Here is a 12,271-nt window from a genome sequence, read left to right on the forward strand (position 1 = left end):
CCTCATCCCTCACCCCTTGAAACTGCTGAATGTTACCTTACATGGAATGTAACTAAAGAAGTAGAAGTCAGAATGAGTTTATGAGAAGGGTTCAACCTGCTTTTGCTAGTTTTGAAGATTGAGGAAGAGGGCCTTGAACCCAGGAATACAGCAGCTTCTGGAAATGGGGAAAGAGAAAGGAAACAATTCTTCCAGAGAGCTTCCAAAATGAAAGCACCTCTGCTGACATTTTGATTATAGCCCATTGAGATCCATTTTGGATTTACTGAGCACCAAAACTACACAATAATAAGTCTGTGTTAAGGCAGCAAATCTGTGTTAAGTTCAGCAAGCACTGGAAGCTGAAACTTCAATACTTTGGCCACCTGATGTGAAGAACTGACTTCATTTGAAAAGACCCTGATGCTGGGAAAGATTGAAGGAAGGAGGAGAAGGGGGCGATGGAGGATGAGATGGTTGGATGGCATCACCAACTCCATGGACATTAGTTTGACCAAGCTCCAGGAGTTGGTGACAGACAGGGAAGCCTGGCGTGCTGCAATCCATGGGGTTGCAAAGAGTTGGACACAACTGAGTGACTGAACTGAAGCCAGCAAGTTCATGATAACTTGTTACAGCAGCAATGAGAAGCTAATACAACAGAGAATCTTGTTTGTTCATGAAATACATAGGGAGAATATGAAAGAGGTGTATCTCCTTTTTTTTTAATCCCAACTTGTTATGCATAAATTATAGGGAAGTCATCAAAGGAAGTGAGATCACAGACCACCCTTATGAGCAGAGATTAAAGACACGTAGGTGCACATCTCATTCATTGATGGAAAGTGAGTGTATTTTGATGAAGATGTTGGAATGGGGAAAGGAATTGCAGTGACTCATTGACCTATTGATTCATTCATTCACTTGACATCTATTTAAGATGACTTACTGTGTTTCAAGTGCCAGTATTGAACACAGTGGATACCATCTCTTTCCTTCTGGAGAAGTATTCTGAAGAAAAAGCCATTTAATAATTTCTGAGTGGCTCAGATGGTAAACAATCTGCCTGAAATGCAGGAAACCTGGGTTTGATCCTTGGGTCAGGAAGGTCCCCTGGAGAAGGGAATTGCTACCCACTCCAGTATTCTTGCCTGAAGAATTCCATGGACAGATGAGCCTGGTGGGCTACTGTTCATGGGGTTGCAAAGAGTTGAACACCACTGAGCAACTAACATTTTCACTTTCAGATATACATGACACACTTCAATAATGGTGTAAAGGGAAGGAATTATTATAGAAAGTTATGCTTACTGAGAATCTAATTTAGGTTGGGAGAGTTAGGAAAAGCCTCCCTGAGAAAGTGACATTTGCTAGACTGTAGAGGACAGCCAAGCTAAGGACTCTGCAGGATCTTACAGAGGAGGAAATAGAATATGCAAAGACTTTACGCTGGGAAAATAATTGGGAGTATGGATAATATATTGAGCAAGAAGAAAATGTCTAGATATGAGCTGACTGGGTAGGCAGAGACAAGATTACACAAGAATTTGAGGCTTTTTTTCTAACACTTATTGCCGGGAGCCGTTATGGGGGGTCCCGCCTGTGACGAGGTCATGAAGAAAATACCAGGCAGGCAAGGCCGTCCGGGACCCCATCCATGACGAGGTCACGAGGAAAAAACCTGACAGGCAAGGCCGTCTAGGATAAGGGACCCTCCAGGTTGGCCTTGGCCTCTACCCTACCCTGTATCCTCCCCCCTTTTTCTGCTGTTGTTCTTGTTTGCCCTGTTACAGATTCTTTTGTTGCCTGCCGAGAGCTCTCCTGCTCCTCTTTCACCGAATGAGGACCAACTTAAAACCCTAATTAATAAATCTTCTGGACGCTGGTACACTATGAAGGGGCCAGAGATGAAGGAAATGCTTCAATTCAAACCCTTTTGCTGGCATTCTGGCTTGTTTGATAAATATGTGCTCTCATTGCAAAAAATGCTCATGATTGTTCTAAACATCCTAAGCACAGTATGCTAACAAAACTATCAAGCATAGGTCCCTCCGTGGGGTGAGAAAAGCTCCACAAATATGATAGCCACAAATGTGCCTAATAGAAAATACTTTAGATAGAGATTAGCTGGCGACTTCTTGCAGGTGGTTAACTTTTAGACTAAGAGCCTGTTTTGTGCCATATCTGCTGGTTTTGCAGTCCTTTGCATTTCTGTTCTGTAAAAAATGTAATCCTATCTAGTTCCCATAGAGATGACGCTTATTAGAAAGAAAATAGATTAATTATAAGAAAAACAGGGTCGGCTACTGAAGTTGCTTAAGTCATACCAGGTGCAAGCCATAAAATGTTAGCAGGCCTGAAGGCCAAATGATAAGAAAGACTCTTGTGAACGAAAAAGTATGTGGGTGACATCCAGTTTCTGTTGAAGGTCAAGTTGCTGTGATGTTTTGAGATGCCCTGTGTGTAAGCAATATGCACTTCCCCCAAAAGATGTTGTTAAGGGTATAAAGGAGCCGTGCAAAAGTAAACTTCAGACTTAGCCCCCGAGCTTTGTCTCACTCTCTCTCTCATTCGCCAAAGCCGTTCATCCTGAGGGTTCCCCTGGATCCTGCTGGGGCTGGACCCCGGCAACTTATATATTGTGACTCTTGATTACTCTGATTTCCCACATTTAAAACTTTAGCTTTCAATGTCAGGATAATGACAGAGATGGAAGGCTTGAGCTCTCATCTAGCTTAATTGCTTTAATTTCAAGTTGAGGAAAGTGAGGTGCAGGATGGTTACCTAGGTAGGTTAAAGTTGTACAAGGCAGCTCTGGGTCAAGAACCAAGTTCTCCAGACTCGAACACTGCCCTTCACACATGGCACTGCCAGTCACTAAGACTCCAGTGGCTTCAGAAGGGACTGCTTCCTGAAGGGAGAGTCTAACAAAGGGCCCATGGGTCATTCCATTAAACCCCCCAGCTCCTGGACCAGCCTCCTTGGGATGCCCAAATGGCCAGTCCTCTGGGGACACAGAGGGATTCCATCTCTAGGAAAAAAGATTCCCTCTTCTGGAGATAAACATCAGATTTATGTTTAAGGGAAACCATATAACCCACTCCAGTATTCTTGCCTGGAAAATCCCATGGACGGAGGACCCTGTTAGACTACAGTCCATAGGGTTGAAAAGAGCCGGACATGACTGAGTGACTTCACTTCACTTCACATAGTGCATCTCACCACAAAGAAAAGATCTGAATTTATAAAGTCTCACTTTTACTTTTTTTCTCCATTCTAAACCTACCAACCTCCTCAAGGTCTTCTCGAAGTGGAAATTTTACTGCCGAGAGAAATACTAAGAATGACCAAGAAGCTATTGAATTCTCTCTAGTTGATGAATAAAAATACTTTCATTTCAAAATAAGCTAATGTCTTATTTTTGTGCTAATGTATATTTCTTAAGAATTTGTAGTTCATTTATAATTTGTTGCTGTTTTGTAAACTGAGAAGTTTTTCTGTGACTTGACTGGCTCCCTGCCCCCCCACCCACCAGCTGAACATAGATATAAGTGATCCTACAAATACATGTTAAGGGAGTTGTTACCATGATTTAGTTGCATTATGTTGTTACCTTGTATTATAGAATTCTCTGATGTTATTTGTCTAAATGATAAAATGCAGGCTCTTGAAGCTGAAAGAGACTGAGGGGAGAGAATATTTTTCTGCTAAATATCTTTTCTGAGTGGCATGATGCTTTGTTGCCTCAAAAGTAGAGTCTAAGCTAACAAACACCAAAAAAAAAAAGGATTCCAACTTTATCCCAACTCCCTTTCCCACATCACTATAATCTAGGCCTGAATAGTCTTTACATAGATGCAGCAACCTAGTTTGTCTACTGTCTCCTAGACAGCATTTTTTTAAAGTTAATTTATTTACTTTAATTGGAAGCTAATTTCTTCACAATGTTGTAGTAGTTTTTGCCATACACTGACATGAATCAAGCATGGGTATACATGTGTCCCCCATCCTGAACCCCTCTCCCACCTCCCTTCCCATCCCATCTCTTAAGATTGTCCCAGTGCACTGGCTTTGAATACCATGCTTCATGCATTGAACTTGGACTGTTGATCTATTTCCCATATGGCAATGTACATGTTTCAGTGCTATTCTCTCAAATCATCCCACCCTTGCCTTCTCCCACAGAGTCCAAAACTCTGTTCTTTATATCTGTGTCTCTTTTGCTATCTCAAATATATGGTCATCATTACCATCTTTCTAAATTCCATATGTATGTATTAATATACTGTATTGGTGTTTTCTTTCTGACTTACTTCACTCTGTATAATAGGTTCCAGCTTCATCCATCTCATTAGAACTGATTCAATGCATTCTTTTTAATAGCTGAGTAATATTCCATTGTGTATATGTACCACCACTTTCTTATCCATTCATCTGCCGGTGGACACCTAGGTTGCTTCCATGTCTTAACTATTGTAAACAGTACTGTGATGAACATTGGGGTACACATGTCACTTTCATTTCTGGTTTCCTTGGTGTGTATGCCCAACAGTGGGATTGCTGGGTTTTATGGCAGTTCTATTTCCAGTTTTTTAAGGAATCTCCACACTGTTCTCCATAGTGGCTGTACTAGTTTGCATTCCCACCAACAGTGTAAAAGGGTTCCCTTTTCTCCTCACCCTCTCCAGCTTTTATTGTTTGTAGACTTTTTGATAGCAGCCATTTTGATTGGTGTGAGATGGTACCTCATTGTGGTTTCAATTTGCATTTCTCTGATAATGAGTGATGTTGAGCATCTTTTCATGTGCTTGTTAGCCATCTGTGTGTCTTCTTTGGAGAAATGTCTGTTTAGTTCTTTGGCCCATTTTTTGATTGGGTCATTTATTTTTCTGGTATTGAGCTGAATGAGCTGCTTGTATATTTTTGAGATTAATTCTTTGTCAGTTGCTTCATTTGCTATTATTTTCTCCCATTCTGAGGGCTGTCTTTTCACCTTGCTTATTGTTTCCTTCGTTGTGAAAAGCTTTTAAGTTTCATTAGGTCCCATTTGTTTATTTTTGCTTTTATTTCCATTACTCTGCAAGGTGTGTCATAGAGGATCCTGTGGTGATTTATGTCAGAGAGTGTTTTGCCTATGTTTTCCTCTAGGAGTTTTATAGTTTCTGGTCTTACATTTAGATCTTTAATTCATTTTGAGTTTATTTTTGTTTATGGTGTAAGAAAATGTTCTAGTTTCATTCCTTTACAGGTGGTTGACCAGTTTCCTCAGCACCACTTGTTAAAGAGATTGCCTTTTCTCTGTTGTATATTCTTGCCTCCTTTCTCAAAGATAAGGTGTCCGTAGGTGTGTGACTTTATCTCTGGGCTTTCTATTTTGTTCCATTGATCTATATTTCTGTCTTTGTGCCAGTACCATACTGTCTTGATGACTGTAGCTTTGTGGTATAGTCTGAAGTCAGGCAGGTTGATACCTCCAGTTCCATTCTTCTTTCTCAAGATTGCTTTGGCTATTCAAGGTTTTTTCTATTTCCACATAAATTGTGAAATTATTTGTTCTGGTTCTGTGAAAAATACCGTTGGTAGCTTGATAGGGATTTCACTGAATCTATAGATTGCTTTGGGTAGTATACTCATTTTCACTATATTGATTCTTCTGATCAATGAACATGGTACATTGCTCACATCTATTGTGTCATCTTTGATTTCTGTCATCAGTGTTTCATAGTTTTCTATATATAGGTCTTTTGTTTCTTTAGGTAGATTTATTCCTAAGTATTTTATTCTTTTCATTGCAGTGGTGAATGGGATTGGTTCCTAGATTTCTCTTTCTGTTTTCTCATTGTTATTGTACAGGAATGCAAGGGATTTCTGTGTGTTAATTTTATATCCTGCAAATTTACTATATTCATTGATTAGCTCTAGTAATTTTCTGGTGGTGTCTTTAGGATTTTCTATGTAGAGGATTATGTCATCTGCAAACAGTGAGAGTTTGCTTCTTCTTTTCCAACCTGGATTTCTTTTATTTCTTTTTCTTCTCTGATTGCTGTGGCTGAAACTTCCAAAACTATGTTGAATAATAGTGGTGAGAGTGGGCATCCTTGTCTAGTTCCTGACTTTAGGGGAAATGCTTTCAATTCTTAACCTTTAAGGATAATGTTTTCTGTGGGTCTATCATATATGGCTATTATTATGCTGAGGTATATTCCTTCTATTCCTGCTTTCTGGAGGGTTTTTATCATAAAAGGATGTTGAATTTTGTCAAAGGCTTTCTCTGCATCTATTGAAATAATCATATAGTTTTTATCGTTCAATTTGTTAATGTGGTGTATCACATTGGTTGATTTGTGAATATTGAAGAATACTTGCATCCCTGGGATAAAGCCACTTGGTTAGGATGAATGATCTTTTTACTATGTTGTTGGATTCTGTTTGCTAATTTTTTTTTTAATTTTTAAGTGTTTTAATGAGAAATACATTGTACATTTAATGTAGTGTGATCATTTTCATTCTGTAGTGATGCAAATTTCGGTTCTTCTTTCATCCTTTCAAGAAGAGAAAATGCATCTGTGGTTCCCCCTTTTAAGTTGGGAGGGAAGTCAATGCTGTCATTCCAACACACTTGTGGTGTCATTTAAAAGATTTGCTGCACAGAGCTCCTCTTTTCATTTCAAGATGCATTACTTGGTTCTCACAAGGTTCCAGTGGCTACATATATAGATCCCACTCATGTATATGTGAAGACATTATGGAGTCTTGATGGCACAAAGTCAAATGCAGAAATCCTAGGGCCTATAATTTCATAAACCTTTAAGGAATCTATCAACACTATTCAGGTGATTGTCATTCAGGAAAGACTATTCTTTATCACATTCAATCCCTGGAAATCTTGAATCCCATCAGTGTGCTTCAGGACCACCATCCTTCAAGGCTTGCCAGACCTATGCCTGACCTTCAAGGGTGTCTGAAATCCTGAACTTTTCCTTCAATCCCTCACCTGACCCCCAGGCTGGAGCACTCACTCCTAAGGACAGCCGTGACTCTTTGGACGGTCCATGAGTTTGACAGAAATCAAACAGCATTTTGAAGAAGCCCACCCTATTCGAAAAGGCAAGGGCAGCAGAGTGTTGGGAAAGCAGCCTGGGAAGGAAGGTCTTAAGAAACTTGGATGAGCCCTTCACATCATGCTAAAGAGACAAGCATTGTCACCAGGTGCTGAATTTGCTCACAGGTCCAATGCCTATATTTTGAGTGGGTTGGGTGGAACAGATGGATAGGGAAACATCTCTTACAGTCATATGAACCCATTCAATATGGTTGGCAGCATTAATGAACTATAAGAATATGGCATATTTCCATTGCTAGAATTTTGATGGGGATTTTTGCAACCATGTTCATTAGTGATATTGGCCTTTAGTTTTCTTTTTTTGTGTGGCATCTTTGTCTGGTTTTGGTATTACGGTGGTGGTGGCCTCATAGAATGAGTTTGGCAGTTTACAAACTGCAATTTTCTGGAAGAGTTTGAGTAGGATAGGTGTTGACTTTTCTCTAAATTTTTCATAGACTTCACCTGGGAAGCCATCTGGCCCTGGGATTTTGTTTGTTGGAAGATTTTTAATTACAGTTTTGATTTCCATGCTTGTGATGGGTCTGTTAAGATTTTCTATTTCTTCCTGGTTCAGTTTTGAAAGGTTATACTTTTCTAAGAATTCATTCATTTCTTCCAAGTTGTCCATTGTATTGTCATATAGTTGCTGATAGTAGTCTCTTATGATCCATTGTATTCCTGTGTTGTCTGTAGTGATTTCTCCATTTTCATTTCTAATTTTTGTGATTTGATTCTTCTCCCTTTTTTTCTTGATGAGTCTGGTTAATGGTTTGTCTATTTTATTTACCTTCTCAAAGAACCAGCTTTTAGTTTTGTTGATTTTTGCTATAGTCTCCTTTGTTTCTTTTTCATTTATTTCTCCCCTAATTTTTATAATTTCTTTCCTTCTACTAACCCTGGGGTTCTTAATTTCTTCTTTTTCTAGTTGTTTTAGGTACAAGGTTAGGTTATTCATTTTATTTTTATCTTGTTTCTGGAGGTAAGCTTGTGCTGCTCTGCACCTTCCCCTTAGCACTGCTTTTACTAAACCCCATAGGTTTTGAGTTGTTGTGTTTTCATTTTCACTTGTTTCTATGCATATTTTGATTTCTTTTTTTATTTCTTCTGTGATTTGTTGTTTATTCAGAAGTGTGTTGTTTAGTCTTCATATGTATGTATTTTTAATAGTTTTTTTCCCCTGTAGATTGACATCTAATCTTACCACATTATGATCAGAAAACATGCTTGAAATTATTTCAATTTTTTCAATTTACCAAGGCTAGATTTATGGCCCAGGATGTGATCTATCCTGGAAAATGTTCCATGTGCACTAGAGGAAAAGGTGAAATTCATTGTTTTGGGGTGAAAGGTCCTATAGATATCAATTAGTTCTAACTGGTCCATTGTATCATTTAAAGTCTGTGTTTCCTTGCTAATTTTCTGTTTGTTTGATCTATCCATAGGTGTGAGTGGGATATTAAAGTCTCTCACTATTATTGTGTTACTGTAGAACAGCATTTCTTAAAGTATGGTTTCAAGACCACTTACCTTAAAATCAGTCCAGCCTCACCAGAGTCTCTGTCTATGAGAACCTGCATACCAAAGATTGAAGCCCAATGCTCTAGAACTACTCACTTTCATACATTATGAAAAGAGCTGCTACACTGCAGCTTCCTTGGGTTTCTCCATTAGAATACAAAGTCCTAACTAATTTTTCATTAACATTCCTATGTAGACCCATTTGACTGAGCATTTTATTTTAGTCTCTCAAAAAAGAAAGATTTTAGATGTAGTGGGTTCCTAACGATGCAGTGACATCAGTTGTAGGTCTTCCAAGTATATAATCCATGTCCCCAAAACAGGGAACGTTCACAGTCCAGGTTTCCTTCTTTGAAATCTTGTGGTTCTTGTTAGATGTGAAGATTGTGACTCCTGGAGGATGATATCAGAGTGATTTATTGGATGACACCAAGAACTGAGCCAGAATGAAGTATGTCTTTAAAACTAGTAAGATACCTACTTAAGTTCAGTAGTTTAGCCACCGTTCTCCAAGGACATTAGAAAAAAGGGATATATTCCTTGTTATCCCATCCATCCAAAGTTTTGTGTAAAAAGAATAGGTTTTCTTTTCATTGGCTTAGTTACTCTAAAAACCTGCTCATTATAGGCAGGAGTCTAATTTTTATACTCAGTCACTTAATTTAATAAATTTGATCTATTAGTGCTACACACTGAAATATTTTGTGGTCTTTAGTACAAATTGAAATGTATTAGTGCATGTAAGTTATGAAAAATGTATTAGTATGTATGTAAAAATGTATGTAAAATGTATTAGTATGTATGTAAAAATGTATTAGTGCTAATACACTGAAATATTTTGTCATCTTTAGTGCAAAATGCACAATTGCACTCATCTCACATGCTAGCAAAGTAATGCTCAAAATTCTCTAAGCCAGGCTACAGCCGTGAACTTCCAGATGTTCAAGCTGCATTTAGAAAAGGCAGAGGAACCACAGATCAAATTGCCAATATCCATTGGATCGTCAAAGAAGCAAGAGGGTTCCAGAAAAAAAAACAAAAACACACTTCTGCTTTATTGACTATGCCAAAGCCTTTGACTGTGTGGATCACAAAAAAACTGAAAAATTCTTCAAGAGTTGGGAATACTAGACCACCTGACCTGCCTCCTGAGAAATATGTATGCAGGTCAAGAAGCAACAGTTAGAACCAGACATGAAACAACAGACTGGTTCCAATACAGGAAAGGAGTACATCAAGGCTGTATACTGTCACTCTGCTGATTTAACATATAAGCAGAGTTCATCATCCAAAATCCCAGGCTGGGTGAAGCACAAGCTGAAATCAAGATTGCTGGGAGAAATACCAATAACCTCAGATATGCAGATGATACCATCCTTACGGCAGAAAGTGAAAAAGAACTAAAGAGCCTCTTGATGAAAGTGAAAGAGGAGAGTGACAAAGTTGGTTTAAAACTCAGCATTCAGAAAACTAAGATCGTGGCATCTGGTCCCATCACTTTATGGCAAATAGATAGAGAAACAATGGAAACAGTGAGAGACTTCATTTTGTTGGGCTCCAAAATCACTGCAGATGGTGACTGCAGCCATGAAATTAAAAGACACTTGCTCCTTGGAATAAAACCTATGACCAACCTAGATGGTGTATTAAAAAGCCAACAAAGGTCTGTCTAGTCAAGGCTATGGTTTTTCCAGTAGTCATGTATGGATGTGAGAGTTGAACTATAACGTAAGCTGAGCACCGAAGAATTGATGGTTTTGAACTGTGGTGTTAGAGAAGACTCTTGAGAGCCCCTTGGACTGCAAGGAGATCCAAACTGTCCATCTTAAAGGAAATCAGTCCTGAATATTCATTGGAAGGACTGATGCTGAAGCTGAAGCTCCAATAATTTGGCCACCTGATGTGAAGAGCTGACTCATTTGAAAAGACCCTGATGCTGGGATAGATTGAAGGTGGGAGGAGAAGGGGACAACAGAGGATGCGATGGTTGGATGGTATCACCGACTCAGTGGACATGAGTTTGAGTAAACTCTGGAAGTTGGTGATGGATAGGGAGGCCTGGCATGCTGTAGTCCATGGACTTGCAAAGAGTTGGACATAACTGAGTGACTGAACTGAACTGATTGATCAACACTAATCTTTGTGATCACAGGCCACATCTGTGTTGTTTTCCACTGAATCTCTAGCATACCGCAAACACTATGTCTAGATGCTTAAAAAGTATGTGTCAAATATATGAATGTAAGTGGCATTATCCAGAGAAAAAACATGTAGTGACTAAACTAGTATTTTTTTTTTTAAGCAATGGATGTATTGAACAGCTAAATCATGGTCATACCATTGCTTTTATGAGTCCCTCTGTCCTCACAGTGTAAGATATAACTGTTTCTACACTACTGCTTATACAATGTTGCTGAAAGGCACAGGAATAGAAGCTGTCTGGGAAAAAATAAATTCATTTATGTGCAATCTTGACTGGAGCTTCAAAACTAGCTGACTTAGCATTTGGGTTTTGTTTTCAGATATTTGTTTCCCTTTACCTCTTCTAAGCACAAATCAGATGAAATGAATGTGGTGCTCTGAATCTGTGCCAAATCAGAAGTAAGCTAGCTGTTTTGCACTGGGCAGCACAGTTCTCATCATGCCTGTGTCAGCAATCCAGGCCATGCTGAGCCTCCTGGGAATCTCAGACGTCAACAGAACACACTTCACATGGCAGGATTTACTGTGGATACTCAGCCCTGGCTGGGGCTACCGTGTCCTCCACAGTTTGCTACATAGTTAACGTACACAGCATTGCACCTCTACCCTCTCAGCCTGGTTCAATGTACAGCATGCAACATACAGTTAATGTATAAATAGGAAAATATCACAATCGTACATTGAGTGAACAGAAAAGGGAACCAAAAATTCTGGGGCACTATTTGCCAAATAGTGTGCTAGATACTTCATAAACATTGCTTCCTGTGATGCTCTCATTAATCCACTTGAAAAGGAATGTGTTACCCCCATCATACAGATAATGCATAAGAGTCCTATAAAGGACCAAGCAACAAATTCTACAAGCAGCAGGGATATGACCTAGGATTGTTCAAATCCCAGGCCAATGCTTATTTCATGATTTCTAGTTTTTCAAAATACATCCAGGAGACAGTGTCTGTGTCTGAGTGTCTGGGTCTTGGTCAGACCCAGTGAAGTATTTTATTTTCTGAACTTCTCTGAACCCTTTCTAAGTGCTTGAGATCCACCAGGTACACCTTTCCCAAACAAGTATTACTGCTTCTGAGTAATGAGAGATCAATATTTGCCTACCTAAATTATACACATTCTTGAAGACTGAGCTTAAATGTCCCTTTTGTATAAGGACATTTCCTTCCTTCCTTGTTGCGGCTAGAGAATATTAATTACTTACTTTTGTCATTTGTTTTTCTTTTTTTTTTGTTTACCATTCTTCATTCAAATAGACCAATTATTTTATTGTATATTTTTCTAAACATGGAGAATATAGGGAAAAGTAGAAAAATTCCTCAATCTGTGGAACAGAAAGACATGCCTAGAAATAATTGTTCATTATGCTAAAAAGTGTTACGTAGAAGCAGTTGTAGATTACACTGGAAAGAGTGTCATGCAGTTACTAATTGTCACTAAGGGTGAGATGAGGGATAGTGA

This window comes from Cervus canadensis, chromosome 6 (assembly GCF_019320065.1).
Source record: "Cervus canadensis isolate Bull #8, Minnesota chromosome 6, ASM1932006v1, whole genome shotgun sequence".
NCBI lineage: Eukaryota > Metazoa > Chordata > Mammalia > Artiodactyla > Cervidae > Cervus > Cervus canadensis.